Raw genomic sequence first — 17,398 nt, 5'->3', positions numbered from 1 at the left:
CTACAGCTCCTGATTTACAAAATATCCTTGTGGATAGCTTTACTTGTTGCTAATGGAACCGATAACTGTAGCTGTCAGTAGCTAGTTAGCATCAGTTAGCAGTGCAGCAAGGGGTGACACAATTATGCAAACCCTTGTCCTCCACTGAAGGCCATGTAGGCCATTGGCTGGGGGTCAAGACCCCCAAGAATTACACAAATTAATTACCAGAGGTCGCCAGATTGTGGAGAACCTAATGAAAAAACAACATATTTAAGACTGGAGAATATTGCCTGTACTAGTGATATCACGTTATTTGTGCAGGAGTTCTGAATGGACACACACCAAAAAAAGGGGAAAAAAAAAAAAAAAAAACATCCTTTTTTTTTCATTTTAGCACTTTCAGGATTTTCTAAGTTAAAAGCCCCAGAGGTTTATGTGCCCTTTGGATGCCCCTGTGGTCGATAAACATGATAAAGTGCCCTCTGGGGTGCCCTTCCAGCGGAGAAAACATGATGCTGTGCCCTCTTTTAAATATTGATATAAAAAGACTTTCTGTGCACTGGTGACCCATCCACAGACATACTCTGCCCTCTTTGTTTCCACCACTGGTGAACATCAACCTTTTTCTGGGGTTTGTAATGAAGACTTGAACAATGACAGCAGAAGCTGTGGTGTATGGTTAAGCTAATGCCCATATATTAAAACCATGTGTATATAAGTCAGTGGAAAAGGATTCATGTTCCAAAAACAATATCAGTATCAAGCACTGTTACAACCCAGCTCGCTAGGGAAAAGGAAGCAACACAAAACCAGATGTTAAGGTTGAAATATAAATAATTTATTTGCCGAAGTTTAAACCAAATGAGAATACAAAACAGAGGATGCTGACAGGGGAAAAATGCTGGTGGTTGCTGCTCAAATCAAAAAAAAAAAAAAATAATAATAGAAATGGAGCTAAGGAAAGCAACAAAAATAAACCTACCACATCTGGTAATGGTGATAAAGAAGAAAATACAAAAGGAGCAGCACCCCTAATGCTGTTGAGACTTACACAGAAAACCAACTAATGTGCGTGATCTCAGTACTAAAGGTACTAACCCTGGCCCAGTATCAACAATACAGAATCAAGTCCCAATCTGGCGAGGTGAGCTGGCCATAGGGATCAGCCCCCGCGACTGGCAAGCTGGCAAACCATTAAACAACTCAGGCCCTGATTGCTGACTTCGGATTGGCGCGCCTGCACTAGACGGAGCCGCACTTATCAAAAACCGCCACTGGAACCGAAGACGAGGGGAGGAGCCTGATCCCGATCTGGAGAACAACTGAGCAGGAGAGGGAGACCAACAGAGATACACCCCATACCCACACATGCAGGGCCGTAGCATGCACCTTGCCCAAAAAGTCAAACTGGCACTTATTTCCTCATGCTCTTCCGTCTGTAGTGATTGTCGAACCCATGCACGTAATCCATTGTTAGAATAGTAAGAGCAAACCCTTGCTTCCATGACAGAAGCTCCGGGATACCTCCCCGCATCTTCAGCTCTTTCTATCATTTCCGTTTGAACTGCCTCAGAGAGCTTACTTTAATTTGTTTGTTCATAAAACTTTAAATGGTACACACAGCATGCTGCCTGGATAAGACAAGAAATCACATCACTGTTTTTTATCCTCTTTTCCTTCATCACTGCAGCCATTAGCAGTGTTTTTTTTTTTTGTTTTTTTTTGGAACACATTATCAGTCGCTGTGCAGGGCATCTCATTATAAGCATTGCAGAAAATGTTATTTTCCCCAGCCTTTTCACTCAGTTGAGGGATGTATAACTGTTCAAATGCTGTAGTGGCGCCCCTCAACCCATAAATTATCTTCAAGCTGTATTAATGTGTTTGGCACCCATGTCTCAGGAGAAAGGGAACATTCATTGCTGCGCCATATTTTTTATGATATTGATTAAAGTGTAAATGTGTTTATGATTTTTAGCTTCAGTAAAAGCCCCGTGACAGGCCAAATGGTGATATATATTAATATTATTGACATTCAGACTGAAGTAGTGCACGTTTATGTGTGTCAGCCACCCAGCTCACAGTCACACATCCAACCAAGAAGAAAAAAAACCTTGAGGCTCACTAATGTATCTCAGGGTTGACATTTAAAAGACCACTTTTACATTTTGACATTCTTATACCTCTCCTTTCTGACATTGTGTTCTTATTTGGCATTTTGCCTTCGTTAGATAGATCCAGCAAGAGAGTGACAGAAAATATGGAAACAGAGGAGCCGGATTTGATACAAGTGGTGGTATTGAAACCAGAACATAGTCACATAGTACTGTATGTTCTTTAACTTCTATGTACTGAGGTTAGCATTGCCAACCAGCTGGCTCTGGCCCATGTTGTCTACTAATACCACTTTGTTCCACAAGAGTTGACAGTGGTTTCAGCTGGGAGATGAAAGAGCAGCGTGTACCCAACTTAGTCTAATAATTAGACAAAATAAACAAAGCACAGAGCACGATTGCCTAATTAACTCATTGTAAAAAAAAAAAAAACGACTTCATTCAAAATGGACTGAAAGGAAATTAAACTCACCAAAACAGACTTGGTTTCCTCTTTCCATGGTAACCATCTGGAGAAAAAATAAATAAATAAATAAATAATCCATGTTCTGCAGGCCTAGAAAAGAGAAACGGGTTTTCACCCGTCCAAGTTTCACCCGTTCAGTTGTCTTCATGCCTGTTGGAAAGTAGAGCCAGTACACTTTCTTTCACCATTTAAACCAGCGTAACCCCCCTTATTAAAACACCAGAATTCAGTTTGGAGCAGGCATGCTCTGACAAGCCAAGTGCTTACTTAGTGCTTAACTGAAAGCAGCAAACGGGAAAACCATATCAACTAGTGAACCAAATCTTAGCTCAGAGAAAAGTCGGTGTTCTGTCATGCTAAAAACATGACTTCACTGTGATTCCCTTTTTAGTTTGTGTTGACGTCTAGAGTATAGGTAGGTAGTTAAGATATATGTGTCAAGAACACGGGTTACTCTTCAGAGCAATCTAAATCTATCGCTGTTTTACAGTGTAGGGCTTCATCACAATTCCCCAGAGCCCGAAGTGACCTCTTTTAATTGTCATTAACTACTACAATGACAAAGAAAAGCAGCAGATCCTACCTTATGAACCTGGACACAGTTTGAGTGATCAGTTGTCTGCAATACATTTGTTTTGTTTAATCAACTAATCGATTCATTGTTGCAGCTCTATCACAAAATGCAATATGTAAGATTTTTAGTTGAAAACATCCAAAAATTAATAAAACAGGGTCCACAGAATGAGAACAAAATAATATTAATGAAGTTATGTGGTCTATGTATTACATCAAAGCTTGTCCCGATCCGTCCAGGTCCAAAGCTACCATGCTAGCAGTGTTTGCATCAGCATTCCTTAGCTGTGCCCAGCTTACATTTTGGATTGCTACTTGCACGGCTAGCTGAGCTGACTAACTAACTAACTAACAAGCAGCTACAGTTAGCAGCAGTTAGTTCCCATCATATGTTGTCCCCTAGTTATTTTTTTATAAAAAAAATAAAAAAAAAAACTGAAAAAAAAAAACTACAGAAGCACAATTCCTTCAAATTGCACCTTTAAAGTCCATCCATCCATCTGTTTATCCTTTCAGGGTCAACATTAATAAAACTCACTTCGTTTACCTGTTAACATTGATCAAACATAAAAAATTTGCTTAACAGATATGAATGAATAATCACGGTTGTGTTGTCTGAGAAACATCCATTGTAATTTAGCACACACTAAGCACTTATTAATTTCCAGTTACACTAATTACTGACAAAGAAATGTTTTGTGTGGAGGGAATTAAGGTGGATTATTTATGTTTGCCACCAGGTAACAAATCAAAACAAAATGAGGTCCTTAGTTAAAGAGCTGATGCAGATTCAGGTTGACTTGAGCCTCTCTCTCAGGTTTAATTAACTGAGCTGCATGCCACCTAATCTAATGTAGTTAGCTGACTAAATAAGCTTAGTAAGACATATTAATCAAATGGCTGCAGCTGATGTGAGTCACACGAACAAAAGGGTTCTCACCAGAGTTTCTACAGGTTTCTAGATAGAGTTTCAAAACAGAATCATCTACTGACTTTTTCTCATGTCCTCTGCAAGCAATAATGGTTTGAGGTCTGCCAAATTCCAATATGAATCAGCCTCCTCAGCAAACTTATCAGACCGGCAGCAGCTCTTTGCTCTGGGCCCTCTTCTCCCCTTAATCCTCTCACCCCGGCCTTACTTTGTTTTCTTGCCTGCTCTGACTTTGCTGATAGAGATGTAAAAGGACCTCAATCCACTACTCTAGAAAACCTCTGTCTGCACCCACAAATACTATTTTTTTTTTCTGTCCAAACTGTAGATAGAGCATGCACTTTCAAGTCAGCGGTCAAAATGACCCAAAGTTCCTGGTGAATAGTTCATTTTTAAACGGCATCAATATCAAATAAAGCTTCATTAAAAAAAGACTTTAAAGAGTATTTTTCTCTCAAAGTTGTAAGTTCAGAAGCCTTTTCATTGTACAATTGTGCAGAACATCAAGCCTAAGAAGTCCTCGGTTTTACACTTTATAAACCAGATTTTATGGTAGGTTTAAATAATAAATGTACCAAATTCAATTTCAGATTTAAAGAGTTTTACGAGATGTTTCACTCTGGACTTGAGTGTAAGTCTCACCGACAATAGAGTAATTGCAAATGCAAAATGAACAGTAACTCAGATACATTCCAATGCATGTTTCCTGCTGAATCAACCGTCCAGGCAGGTTTCATTCCATAATGACGTGCTGTATCTTAGGCGACTGGTCTAGTTTCAGTTTCTTGAAGACGTTTCACCTCTCAGCCAAAAGCCTTCTTCAGTTCTGACACCTTCAAGAAAGAAGTCCAGTCGCCTATGATGCTGTACTGTATTTCCATCACCTTGGTGACTGTGAACCTTCATCAACAGATGATTAACCGTGTTCTCTAAGTGATAATATATGAAATTTCCTCAGCATTGTTGTGTGTCAGCCCAGCTGACAGGATATTATGTTAGCAGGTTAACATTTCTACAAACCACAGATATGCGCAAGGAGGATGTTTGTCCCAGACGTGGCATGTCACATTCACATTATTGAATGTGCTTAGTAGTAGTTGGTCACATCAGGGTGTGGAGGCAGTGGTGGAGGTGTCATTACATTGTTATAACCTACAAGGCTGCCAAACAGGCAACTGTGGTTCATGTCTGTGGAGACATTGTGTGTGTGTGGCGACCAAAACAGGTATTTTAAGCCAAACCATGAAGACTTCCTAAGCCTCACTAAATTGTGTCTGTGCCTAAAACTAGGCAGAGCATACACACAGTGTTGTGACAAAACAGAAATAGAAAATTGTATCTAAATAAACAAAAAGCTGTATCAAAACGCTAGGCAATGTAATAGGTGACATTTAGTTTGGTGACTGGGTTACACAATGTACAAGGAAAATGTATCATCATTTTTATACATAAACAAAGTATCGATTGTGTCCTTGAGTCCTGCAACATCTATTTTAGGCAATGGAGTGTTCGAGGTGAGTTCAGGAGTCTCACAGCCTGAGGAAAGAAGTTGCTCTGTAGTCCGGTGGAACGGCAGCGGATACTTGTGTATCTTTTGCCAGATGGCAGGAGGATGATCAGACTGTGGCTGGGGTCGCTCTCGTCTCTTGCTCTTATATAATGACACAAGGCTTGTTCTGTTCTTCATTTCGGTTTGTTTGTTTATTTGCAGTATTTATTAGACGGTGTGCCAAAGTGAGCGATGCCTGATAAATATTGATGTAGTCCGCAAGGTAGCTGCATATGTCAAAACAGAAGAAAAGAGCAAATAATTAGTCGCTGTAGTGTGGCTGTTAACGATCACTGGAAATAAATTATGTTTTCTTTTTTTTTTCATACATTTCAATAAGGTGTCAGTGTTTTGGGGGCTTTAAAAAATACAAAAAAACAAACTCAGCAGCCAATGGCTAATGTCAGTTAAACTCTTAAATGTTAGATTGGTAAAATCCATTATGTCATGTGTAAGATTGGGTAGAAGGAACCATTCGCTGAGAGGTATACATGCATTTATTATACTTTTGTTGAAGTTTAAGCTGTATTTTTTCTTCTTTTGCTTAAAAGTTAGTCGGCCAACGATGCACTTTAGTATTATTTAGATGAATGAGCAAGTATCGTTATTATCAAAAGCATTTATCCTCTTGGCATTATAAATGTTTGCAGCAAATTCCATGGCAACCTGCCATGGAATCTACAATTAGGTTAGGGGGAACCTTGCATGCACACTTGATATTTCTGTTGATATTTCTGCTCTGGGGGCCATCATTAACCACAACAAATGTGATGGAAATTCAGTTGTTTTGGGATATATAGTCATGCAGGAAAAGAGGGTATGATACATTTCCAGTGATTCAGCAAGTCTGCAATGTATCAGATAGTCGAGTCTGGTCGGATATAAGATGTCCCATCATGAATCTAGAATTAGTGGAGTGGCATGAATTTTTCATAGTCAAAAATAAAGCTTCAGTAAAACTGGTGTCAACAATGCACACATGTTTACGAATACCTCATCGGGTGCATTTTTATGGTAGTGTTTTATATTTGAGTTTAGTCATCTTTGAGGCGATGTGCCTGACTTCGAACATGCGGTGTTCATTATAGCTTTGGCTTCAAGAGCACAGCGTTGACGCTAGCCTTTACTTTCCTCCTCAGCAGAGGCCTTTTCCCCAGGGCTCTGAAGAGATCCTCAAACGGATGGATTTGACAAGAAAGATCATCAATAAAAAAAATCAATTTTTATATTACCTTTTATATGCAAATGTATAGCCATACATGCCTCTTTTTATTTGAATTACATGTGAGATATCTGTTTTATTTAAGAACAAAATCAGAACTGATTCAACATACAGGAGAGAGGACATGTGGCACAGACTATGAGTCAGACTTATCATTGATTGATAATAATTCCTCCAAATTCTAATTTCCAAGTGACAACCAGGCCCTAGACGACCCAAAGTCATAAATTATGTTGATCCTGCAGACTTCAGAACAGGAAATGATTTCCATGCTGAATCTCCAGTCTGCAGGCTAAAAGGACAAGGCTGCAATACTCATCGCCACTAAATAGTGATGCTGCCAGACACTGTTCTCTGGAAGCATATCAGTGAAGAAATGTGTTAATCTCATGAAATGTTGATGTTAGGTAAAAGCCTGGATTAAATTATCTGGCGCTGAATATAATCTGACAGGCTCATATATTGTGTAGGCCTGTTTCAGTCACTTCATCAAGAGCCCCTATAGGCAAAGTTATCATGTTGAATTGTCCTTGAATGCGCTGAGACACAGTGAAAAAATACGCCAAACCTGACAAAGATTAAATGGATTATGATCATAAATTCATGTAATGCATCTGCTAACATCCTTCATGTTCCATGTAAGTACAGTCGGGACTGCAGTCATAAATGTGCTAATAACATCTGTAACCCTTCTGACATTTAGATGGTATTAGGTTGAATTATGATACATGCAAATTTTAAGTCTTGTTTGTGTGTGTGTGTGTGTGTGTGTGTGTGTGTGTGTGTGTGTGTGTGTGTGTGTGTGTGTGTGTGTCCTGAAATATATCCATAAACTATGGCAAACCAAAATGAAAGCAAACAATGCAATTCAATTCAATACATAGTATATTACTACTACTCCTGCTAATAATAATAATGATATTAATAGTGATACAGTGTGATAAGGACAATAATAATTAACACAACAACAGTAAAGAAAACTCATTACCATACATTAGGGGTGTGGCAATATACCTATATTGACCATAATTGTGGTAGAAAAACAACTAAACCCTGATTTCCTGTTAATATTTATAATACTATTATGTAAATAATCCGGCTCTTAAATCATTCCAGGTTCTTTACATACCCGCTTTGTCATAGGAGGTGGCAGCAAAAATCCATTGCCACCTGAGAAAAGACAGAAAAAAGAAAAGGAAGATGTAGTAAGTTGCTAGCTGGTTACTACTGCTTCACAAAATCATGTAAAACGAGGTAACAACTGATTCTTTTGGCCATGATAATAGTGCCATGGAAATCTGATACTGTGACTGCCCTACCGCACATAAATCAAATGACAATGTAAGACCCAATAATGCAGATAATTGCTGTTTAAAAAAAAAACAAAAAAAAAAAAAACAATTAGTCACAAGCCATGTGAAACATAGCTTCCTCCCCCCGACCATGTATGCTTATGGCCATGACATAAAATGCAAGCAAAACAGTTTAATCGTGTTCATCATGTCCTTGTATGTTCATTAAGAGATCATTCAAAGATACTGTCATTTATTTCATTTCTGCAATTAAGAAATTGTCTGTTGAAAATGTCTAAGAATTCCACCTTTGTTGTCGTCCTGAACATTTCCAGCAGTGTTCAAACTCAGGAAAATCTGCACTTTTGCTCAAGGATATGGTGCATTTCATTTGGTCACCTGCCGCCATAACTTTCAGCAGAGAGTCAGCAGGTGAGGAACTGGTGAACGTAACAAAACACAACACAACAACAAAGTTTGAAACATTCATTAACCTTTCTTCCTAAGAAACATTAGATTTTCATGAGAAGTGATGGTTGATTAACAATGAATAACACAACTCCCATGATCCCATGCTATTATGTATTCATACTTTATATGTGTGTTTTGTTTTGATTGAGATGCCCCTATCAGCGGAAATTACACATTGGTCATTGATTGTTCAATCCATTTTCACTTCTTTTAGAGTGAAGTACTGGAGAGTAGTAACCATTGCTAACACCCCATAATAACCAGCCACTTTAATTTATCCAGCGATACATAAAACATGAGATTTCTTTTATCAAACTTTAACTAAGACATTCTACATTAAACTTGAAATTAAAACACTAATTTGTATTCGTGGCTTCATTCACATTTAAAACCACATGGGAACCTGGCTGTAGATAGCCTATCTCACTACTGATGTGCTCATCAGCATGCTCAGTAAATACACATTGCATCGCACAGTAAAAGACGAGTGATGCATTATTCAAATACTCCTTTTCGACTCTTGTCTTGTTTTCCAAGTCAAACAAAAGACCAAACACAACATTTTTCGGAGCCTTTTTTATGTTTCGTTAGAATACGAAAACAGAATGTCATGGTCGGAGTTGATTAATTGGTATTGATTTGAGAAAGGAAGGATGTTAGAGCCTCCAGACTGGAATATTATGTAATATAGCTTCAGTACATCCAAGAGAGTCACTTTGTGTGTGTGTGTGTGTGTGTTGGGGGGGGCGGGGGGTTTACACAGTATGTTTGTGCGTATATAATCACATTATATGGATGGCAGTCACTTGTGGATTCAAGTAACACAATCACAGCGTTTCTCTCTGTTGTCCTTGTTAGCATCAAAAAGCGATACATTCTGACCAATTTACAAGTGTTGCCCCGAGATTCAACTACAGTATCTATGACTGAGTATGCACAGCTGCAAAAATACAAGGAAAATATAAGGTAAGAGGTTCTGATCCACCATGCAATAAAGCAAATTCCATTTAAAACCATATCTGTGAATATGATTTCGTGAACTTGGCCACAGTTGCTTTTCTGCACATAAACCAGACACAGAACATTATCAACCATCTGGAGTTATGTTTAGTGGAAATACAGTGAATGTAATTCCAATACTGAGAGTCTTTTCAACTCTGTTTTGGTCTCCACCAACAGAAAGATCTCTGGCTCTTTATCTGCTAAACGCTCCACAATGTTCACCATCGAGTCAATAACTTTGCCCTCTACTGCAATTCATTTCGAATGCAAATTAGCCATTTAGTAACCACATCAATTATCCGCCTGGCCTCTTATCAGCCTCTCTGCATCATTATGCTCCTGTGGTGATGGAGGCGGATGGCCGTTGGTGGAGTCCATGTTACGGGGCAGGGAGTGTATACTTTTTTTTTTTTTTTTGCAGCTCTTTAACTGACAGCAGCTGCCTGTTACATCTGAAAGTGCCACTGATGAGAGCAGTGGTAATGAACTGAAACAGTAGATTTACCAGCTTGTCCTCGTCAGGAAAAACTATATAGGTCCACTTTGAGAGCTGCTTGTTGAGACCCATATTTGTGTTTCTTATTAGATTGTGACCTCTAGTGGTCGTGGTACTTATTACAACTGCAAAGGAGAAAGTCAGGCAAAGCAGTATAAAGAGTGAGAAGGTCGGGAAAGGATGGTTGGGTCACACGTGCACAGGGCTTTTACCTAGGAGGCTGCTGCTCTCGTACAGTGTGAAACCCAAAGTCAGTGGTGATTTATGTTGGTTTGGGAGACACCGGCCATCAAAACACTCAGTCGATTTAAGATAGAATAAAAAAGATTGAAAGTTTCTGAAGAGCTCTGTTGAGCTGAGGAGAGGTTGGTGATAATCCTGCGTGGGTGGTCCATATTTATAAAGAATTTTGATGAAAGCAGCTTTAAAGTGCTTAGCTGAGTAGTTAGTAGATATGAAACGAAGTGACTGATACAAACTTATCTTGTTCCATGTTCTTAATTGTACACATGAGCTGCTTTTCTCATTTTGTCATTGTAAATTAAATATACTTTAGACTTTTGGTGGGAAAACAAACAACAATTTGAAGACTTCCCCTTGAAAATGGTGACATTCATTGTGACAAAATCAATTTATTGGAAAAATAGCAGGCATATGAGTAATTAAATTAATATCTCTAAAGGGAGATTATACAAGCCGTAGCCAGAAACGTGTCAAGAAACAAGAGAGTGTGAGCCCTTACCTGTCTTCCTTTGAGGCAGGAGTGATGGATCTACTGTGGTGTAAATCTATTTGGATATATCTTAGCTGCATAAACTGCCATTTCGAAATGAGGTGTTAGATTTATTAACCGAGTGTATTGTATGAGCCCTGGGATTCCTCCCCCTGACTCATTTAGCTTGCCGGGCATGTGCGTCATTCACCTCCCCCTCATCACCTCCCCCAATCGGAGCACAAGGTTCTGTCATGCAAACTACTTTTTGCCAAATCAAATTTGAATGGATTGGAGGGATGACAACCATTCCCAGTGAATGGATTTGCAAGGGACTTAGTTCCTTCTTGGCACACGTCCACGCATCAAGAGGAGCCACAAGACAGAGTGCCTATACTGCTGTCGCTGAACCTCTCCGCTATCACACTTGAAATATTTTTTATTCCTTCGGTGCGTTTCATACATAACATGATTGGATACATCCAGTGGAGAGCTGGCACTCTCGTCTCTAATCTGGTTACTTCCACATCTGGATTAGATGAACTGAGTGCCAAGTAGATGTCGGCTGATACATTGTTTTGGAGATATTTTATTAGCGAAGCAGAACCATGTTTATCATACCTCGGAGAAATGGAGGTTGTTGTTTCTCTGGTGAAATGATTGGATGACTACATCATTACATTATACCTAACTTTAAACCTCAAAGGTTTGCAAATATGCAAGCCTAGAGCTCAGTACTCCTCGTCTCAGTCCATGGAAAGCGGACTGTAATAGCGTCTGAAGTCGGACCTTTCGAGGAAGCCAGCACTGTCCAGCTGGTATACTTCTTGGTTTGAGCGAGCCGACAGCTTTGCTGCTGTTCTGCAGCACAACATGACAGCAATATGTTGGTTCAGCTTAGCAGTCACATTTAGAGCCCGTGAGCATGTGGCTGCCCCACAGCTCCCCAAGTTTTTTTTTTTTTTTTTTTTTTTCTTTTTTCTGAAAGTCTCCACTGCATCCTTTGTGCTCTTGTTAAATGTAGCTGTTGGAGGCGCCCTATAAATAGTTGGCTGGGAACATGATGACTTTTTGATGCCCTCTGCTGGTGCCTTGTTGTTGCTAATTGATGCTTCTGAAGTGTTATTAATACTGATTTACTACAACACTTAGTCTCTCCACTCAGTCATACGATTAAATTGGATTTTAAAAAAATAATAGGGAACATAAGTGGAAGTCTTTAAATCAGAGATATCCTCATCTTTCCATCATAATGAATGCATTTATTAAAAACTGGTTGTGTCTTTTCATTTATGAATGTAAATACACTGGAAAACCGTGAAACAGGCCTAAAAGGGACATTAGAGTATTATCACAGCATTTCAGTGATAAATAGAGGAAGAGGTTCTTTTGCAATAAATCTTCTGCTGTTTTTATTTAGCACTCACAACTGAGCTGAAACTAAACTCCACAGTGCTGTTGCCATAGCGCGGCGGCCTCAGCAGAGAGGCATCATGAGGCAAATTAGGCAAAAGTGAGCCTTCAATTCTTTGGTATTATCAAACCTCATCATCATCAGATAATTGTTTTATACTTGATTTACATAAATTGTCAGAGATAAAACTCCTTTGTCTGCCTCAGTCAGAGACCAGAAAATCCAAAACATGATCATAATTTATGTACTTTTTTGTCCACATGGAGGTTTGAGGATTTATTTGGCGATCGTCTGTTTTTTTTTTGGGTTTTTTTGTAAGTTGATGTTTCGTAATGAGGATTTGTCAGACCGATAAGTGGGGGCCAGAGCAGAACATGACATCCCATTTGGTTTGTTGATGTTACGCATTTACAGAGACGCTGCACACAATATAGCACAACAGCTGGGCAAACGAGACATACACCAGTAACCATGGTGACAGATGACTTTTGGTTTATGGCGGACGCTGTCGAGCACATCCCACAGCTATTCATTTATAACCAGTCGAAGTGCTGAACAGAGTAGTTGACCGGCCAACCAGTCGACAGGTTTGCCAGTGGTTTTCCCGGTCAGTGAGTCGTTCAAAGCTGTACTAACCTTTGCTGTTTTGCTTTACTCTTTTGTTTCACCACTTTTACAAACCCCATTTCCACCAGCAGCAGGCAACTTCTGTCAGTGGAAAGAGCTCTGACAATGTAACTGTAAGCTGCCTGCCGAGCACCAAACAAAAGCATTCAAAGGTAGCGGCCAGCCGGAGAACACCGTGGATCATTCAGCTGCTAAAGAGGCAGAAATGTGTTCCTCCGTGCTGCACACACACTCACCAACTTTATTAGTTGTCAGAGTGTTTACAGTTAATTGATGCGGCTTGTAATCATTTGTAAGCCCCTCAGATGTGAGGATTTACTGCTTTTCTCTGTCGAGTACTGTTTTAAATTGAACGGCTTCGGGCTTTGAACTGTTTGTAGGACAAAACAAACAATTAAAAGATGTTTCATTGGGCGCCAAGAGATTGTGATGGGCATTTTTTTGCACAATTTGCCGACTGGCTGAAGACCTGAAAGCAGCCGATCTTTGCAGTCTCACTATGGATCTTCTTCAGGTCCGAGTGCAGCAACAACACGTAATGAACGGCTAATTGAGTTTGATTGGTTTGGGAAAAGAGACGAGTGCATTTTGTGAAACATCCCAGAGCTCAGAGGGGATGGAGGAATGTGTGTGCTCTCTGGCGATCAAACCAAACCAAAGCGTTTTTTGACGGCAGCTATAACCGGATCCTTTTCACAGGAAGTCGGACCATGTCCAGACGTATTTGTGGCAGCCGAACTAGGTATTTTAAGCCGAACCATGACGTTTCCTTCACCTTAACCAAGTGGCGTTGGTGCCTAAACAAAGCAAACTAAGCAAAACATAAGCCCAGAGTTACGATGAGAGAGAAACTGAAAATTTAACCTAAACAACCATAAAGAAACGTACATTTTGCACTTGGCTAACATTTATTCTGGCAAGTGGGCTGATAATTGTTGGGGGAGGGGAAATCTGGCTTGCTCACAAAAGCTGTGCAACACTGTAAAACACAAACGCGCTATGAGTCAACAGAGACATTTTCATTTCTGTATATTCATTATCTCGTCTGGACCTGTTTGTGGGTAATTAATGAAAACGCGCACAAGATTTCCACAACAGGGATGACTAAGACAGCCGGGCAGAGCAGAGGTCCAGAACAAAATAGTGTGGGGGGGGAGATGGACATCTCTCTATTACACCTTTAATAAAACAGTGAAAATGAAGACACATGGAAGATTTCACAGATTCACAGATCTCGTAGAATGCATCTCAGTTTTCACATCTCCCTTCTCTCTCCGCGTGAAACGACCTGTTCATGTCCAGTATTGGAAACGTCTCATTTACGCAAAGGCTCGACATCCCCAATCAAAACACCGTCACCCTCAGATTATGGCCGACACTGGCAGTTTTGCGAGTGTGTTATGAGATTGTTTGTAGCTTGCAAAACCGCAAATGTGCCAAGGGACGGCGGGGAAGCTGCACTTGCTATAACAACGACTCCTCGGCACGCTATTCCATTTGCAAATATATGCAAATCTTGTCGACACATTGTATTTGTGTAATTTCTGCTCAAAAGAAAATGTCCACTTTGTTGTGTTTTGGATCGCATTGTTTGCCCTACTTTCCGCCACACCAACTTGGCATGCTGGAGCACCCACAGTGTCTGGCAGAGACATGTGTCTACTTCACATTTCTCTGAGCCTCCCCGCCAGTTATGCTTTCTAGGGCCACAGTCGAACACAGAGGGACGGGGGCCCTCGCTATCCAAGCTCACAGCGAGATCTGGAGTGTGATCTTCTCCCTGTCCGCAGGGAGCAGATCACACTCCTGGCATGTTTTTTAAACTCTTGAATTAATGAGCGTGCAGCAGGATTCATCATTAGGGCTTTTTTTGAGTCAAGTATTTTATAATAGCGGTGATCGCTTGAGACCAGCCGCTCCAGGAACGCGGAAACTTGCACTGAAATGTGTTTGACATATGAATTCTTCATATGCAAGTCCATCGTTGTGATGCCACGCGGCAAAGGATTGTTGAATCATGAAACATACACGCTTACATATTCCACAGCAGTGAGATGAGGGGGGGTGGGATAAAAAATAGATGGCTCTCAGATCTGAGATTAAATTGAACCTCGCTGGCGAAGAGGAAGCCGAGTAGAGCATCTGGCTTCCCGACGGTGTGACTGACCAGCTCCGCTTTGACGTGAGGGGCCCTGACTACAGACGCTATATCTCAGGAATAAACAGCAAGAGGTATGCAGATGAGTATCTTATTTCCCACAGAGGGCGAACGACAAAAACAAATTCATGAGCTCACAAAGCCTAAAGGTCTGCAGCCTCGCTGGAATAACTCAAGTCTGGGCTGAGCGCTACAAACGCCTGCAAAGCTGAGGTAATAATTTAGACGTGCCGCCAGAAGACAGGTCTTACTGAGCTCTTAGGAAACCATGACGGCACCTCATCCGTCATCTGTCATCCTCCCTTCAGCCCATCTCCTGGGCCCGGCTGGAGAGCATCCTCCGTCTCTCTTTTCCCGCATAGACAGACACGTACACCCTCAAATATGATGGATGAGGGGAGTGCGCACACAAGCCTCACTCTTTCAACAGAGCATGACTCCATTTACACCTACAACATTACCACTGAGCACTGTCTGGCTGGTGGGCCGCAGTGTTGTCCTTATCCTGACCGCTTTTTACGAACAAATGCAGACAGATGTAAGGCGCACATTGGCTCCATCGTCACTCTCGTTCTGGGAGTGTCATTCTCAAAGCTGGTGTTCCAGTGGATGCAACCCTTTGCAAAGAGCCGGTGCTGTTAAAAAGGAAAAATACGTTTTAGCATATTAAAATGTTCCTTCCGGCATGAGAATTAAAAAAAAAAAAAAAAAAAGTTAAAAGTAGTGAGTCACCGTGAGATCTGCATCACAGTTATTTGACTGTAATCTGTCATGAAATCATCTCAGGAAGTGTTTAGCCTAGACAGAGAGCAATACAGTTTAATTTAGTTGAGTTTAGGCCAATGACTGTCTAAAGCAATTTGGATCTTTTGTCTTTGGATCAGAGAAGCGGTAACAGCCTGTATTTTGGGACTTTTTTGTATTTAAAGCTTTTGTACTTTAATGTCCTCAGCACTGTCAAACTCAGACACACTTTTGTGAGATGAAATGTCATGAATCATTTCCTACTTTTTAACTATCCTTAATTATTTCTTCCGCAGCTGACAGCTCTTCCAGTTTCCCTTTCTTAAGAAGCCATGAGATGCACACTGTTCTGGCTTCTTACAGTAAGCCACCTCGTTCAGATTTGGCTTTTTAGGGAAATGTGCATGACGAAGTTCTTTCACAGTTTCGGAGATGGCGCTCCTGTCAAGGACTGTTTCATATTTAATGTGTTGGCTTTACTCCTCGATTTTTTTTTTTTTTTCCTGAAACTAGCAGATCTCACAAAAAGGGTCCTTAATGCAAAAAATATAATGCTAGAATATGACTCCAGCAAGAGGTGAAGAGGGATGTTAAATCACTGTACATGTGCTCTGTATTCATGTGGATGAGTCACTTCTTGATGGCCTTGAGCTAATTTACATGATGACATAGCGGAAAAAAAAAAAGATGCAACATTATGTATGGGCTACATGAGCAAAAGTGTCACTCTCCTGCAAGTGTTCCTAAACTTTGATGATGATTTTCTTTGTATTTTTGGGAGACTTTGAAAGGACTAAAATCCTGAGAGTGGGTAGGAAGAGCATAAGACTTCCCCCTCATAGTGCATCGTATGCATGTTGTAACTGTCACTTTGGATGGAAACCACGGTGACATGTTGCCTCAGTCCACGAGCAGACTGCCGTGTTTTGAGAGATTTGACATCACAAAATAAAATAATGTATACAATAACCCTCTCTAATTCATACACTTGCATGAATTCAAATGTCCAACAACACCTTACACTTGAAAAGAAAATGGACAACTTCAGCCCCACTAGCGTTTTAGCGCCACTGTCCCAAAGCAAACCGGATCGCTTTCGCTTTTCCTTACAGTAGCGATGCCAAGCAACAAAGCACAAAATATGAGATGATTTATTCATTTATTCTTCACTGGAGACGTGAAGGCAGATAGAAATGATGTGAGGCTGCCAGCCTGACTGGAAAGCTCACCCTTTATTTCCCTAGCAGATTTTGTGCCCGGTGGCAGACAATAGAGCAAAGTGAAACCGAGGAACCAATCTGTGTCGTTATTCTATAGCCATAACATTGTGCCATAAACATTTACTTCATATTGATAGGTTTTTAAAAAAGACGCTTGTCTATTGCTAGTTTACAGATATGAGATGTATCACCTCTGCAATAAAAGTCTAAAAAAAACTAGACCATTGCTACATCTTTTGTTGAGTGGGGTGCTTGCATTATCCTAAATGTTTCCAACAGTGTTCAAACACACAGAAATCTGCAGTTTAACTCGAGGTACCAACGGTCGACATCATCGGGTCATCTGTCGCTGTAACTTCCAGGGAAACACCAGATGATACGTCAGAAAGCCAGGAAGGAAGTCAGCAAATATGACTAAACATAAG

The 17,398-nt window shown here is 40.4% G+C and overlaps 1 long non-coding RNA gene across 1 annotated transcript in view; it reads right to left on the bottom strand.

Moving 5' to 3' along the window:
• Window positions 1–5,538: 5,538 nt before the first annotated feature.
• LOC119017528 overlaps window positions 5,539–17,398 on the bottom strand; it is a 126,801-nt gene continuing 114,941 nt past the window's right edge. The window contains exons 2-3 of the long non-coding RNA XR_005074459.1: window positions 7,967–8,007; window positions 5,539–5,842 (exon numbers count right to left, since the gene is read on the bottom strand). This is a non-coding gene — a long non-coding RNA (uncharacterized LOC119017528). The remainder of the gene's footprint in view (window positions 5,843–7,966; window positions 8,008–17,398) is intronic.

Source organism: Acanthopagrus latus, chromosome 4 (assembly GCF_904848185.1).
Source record: "Acanthopagrus latus isolate v.2019 chromosome 4, fAcaLat1.1, whole genome shotgun sequence".
Lineage (NCBI taxonomy): Eukaryota > Metazoa > Chordata > Actinopteri > Spariformes > Sparidae > Acanthopagrus > Acanthopagrus latus.
This window is presented reverse-complemented; position numbering and strand designations above follow the sequence as displayed.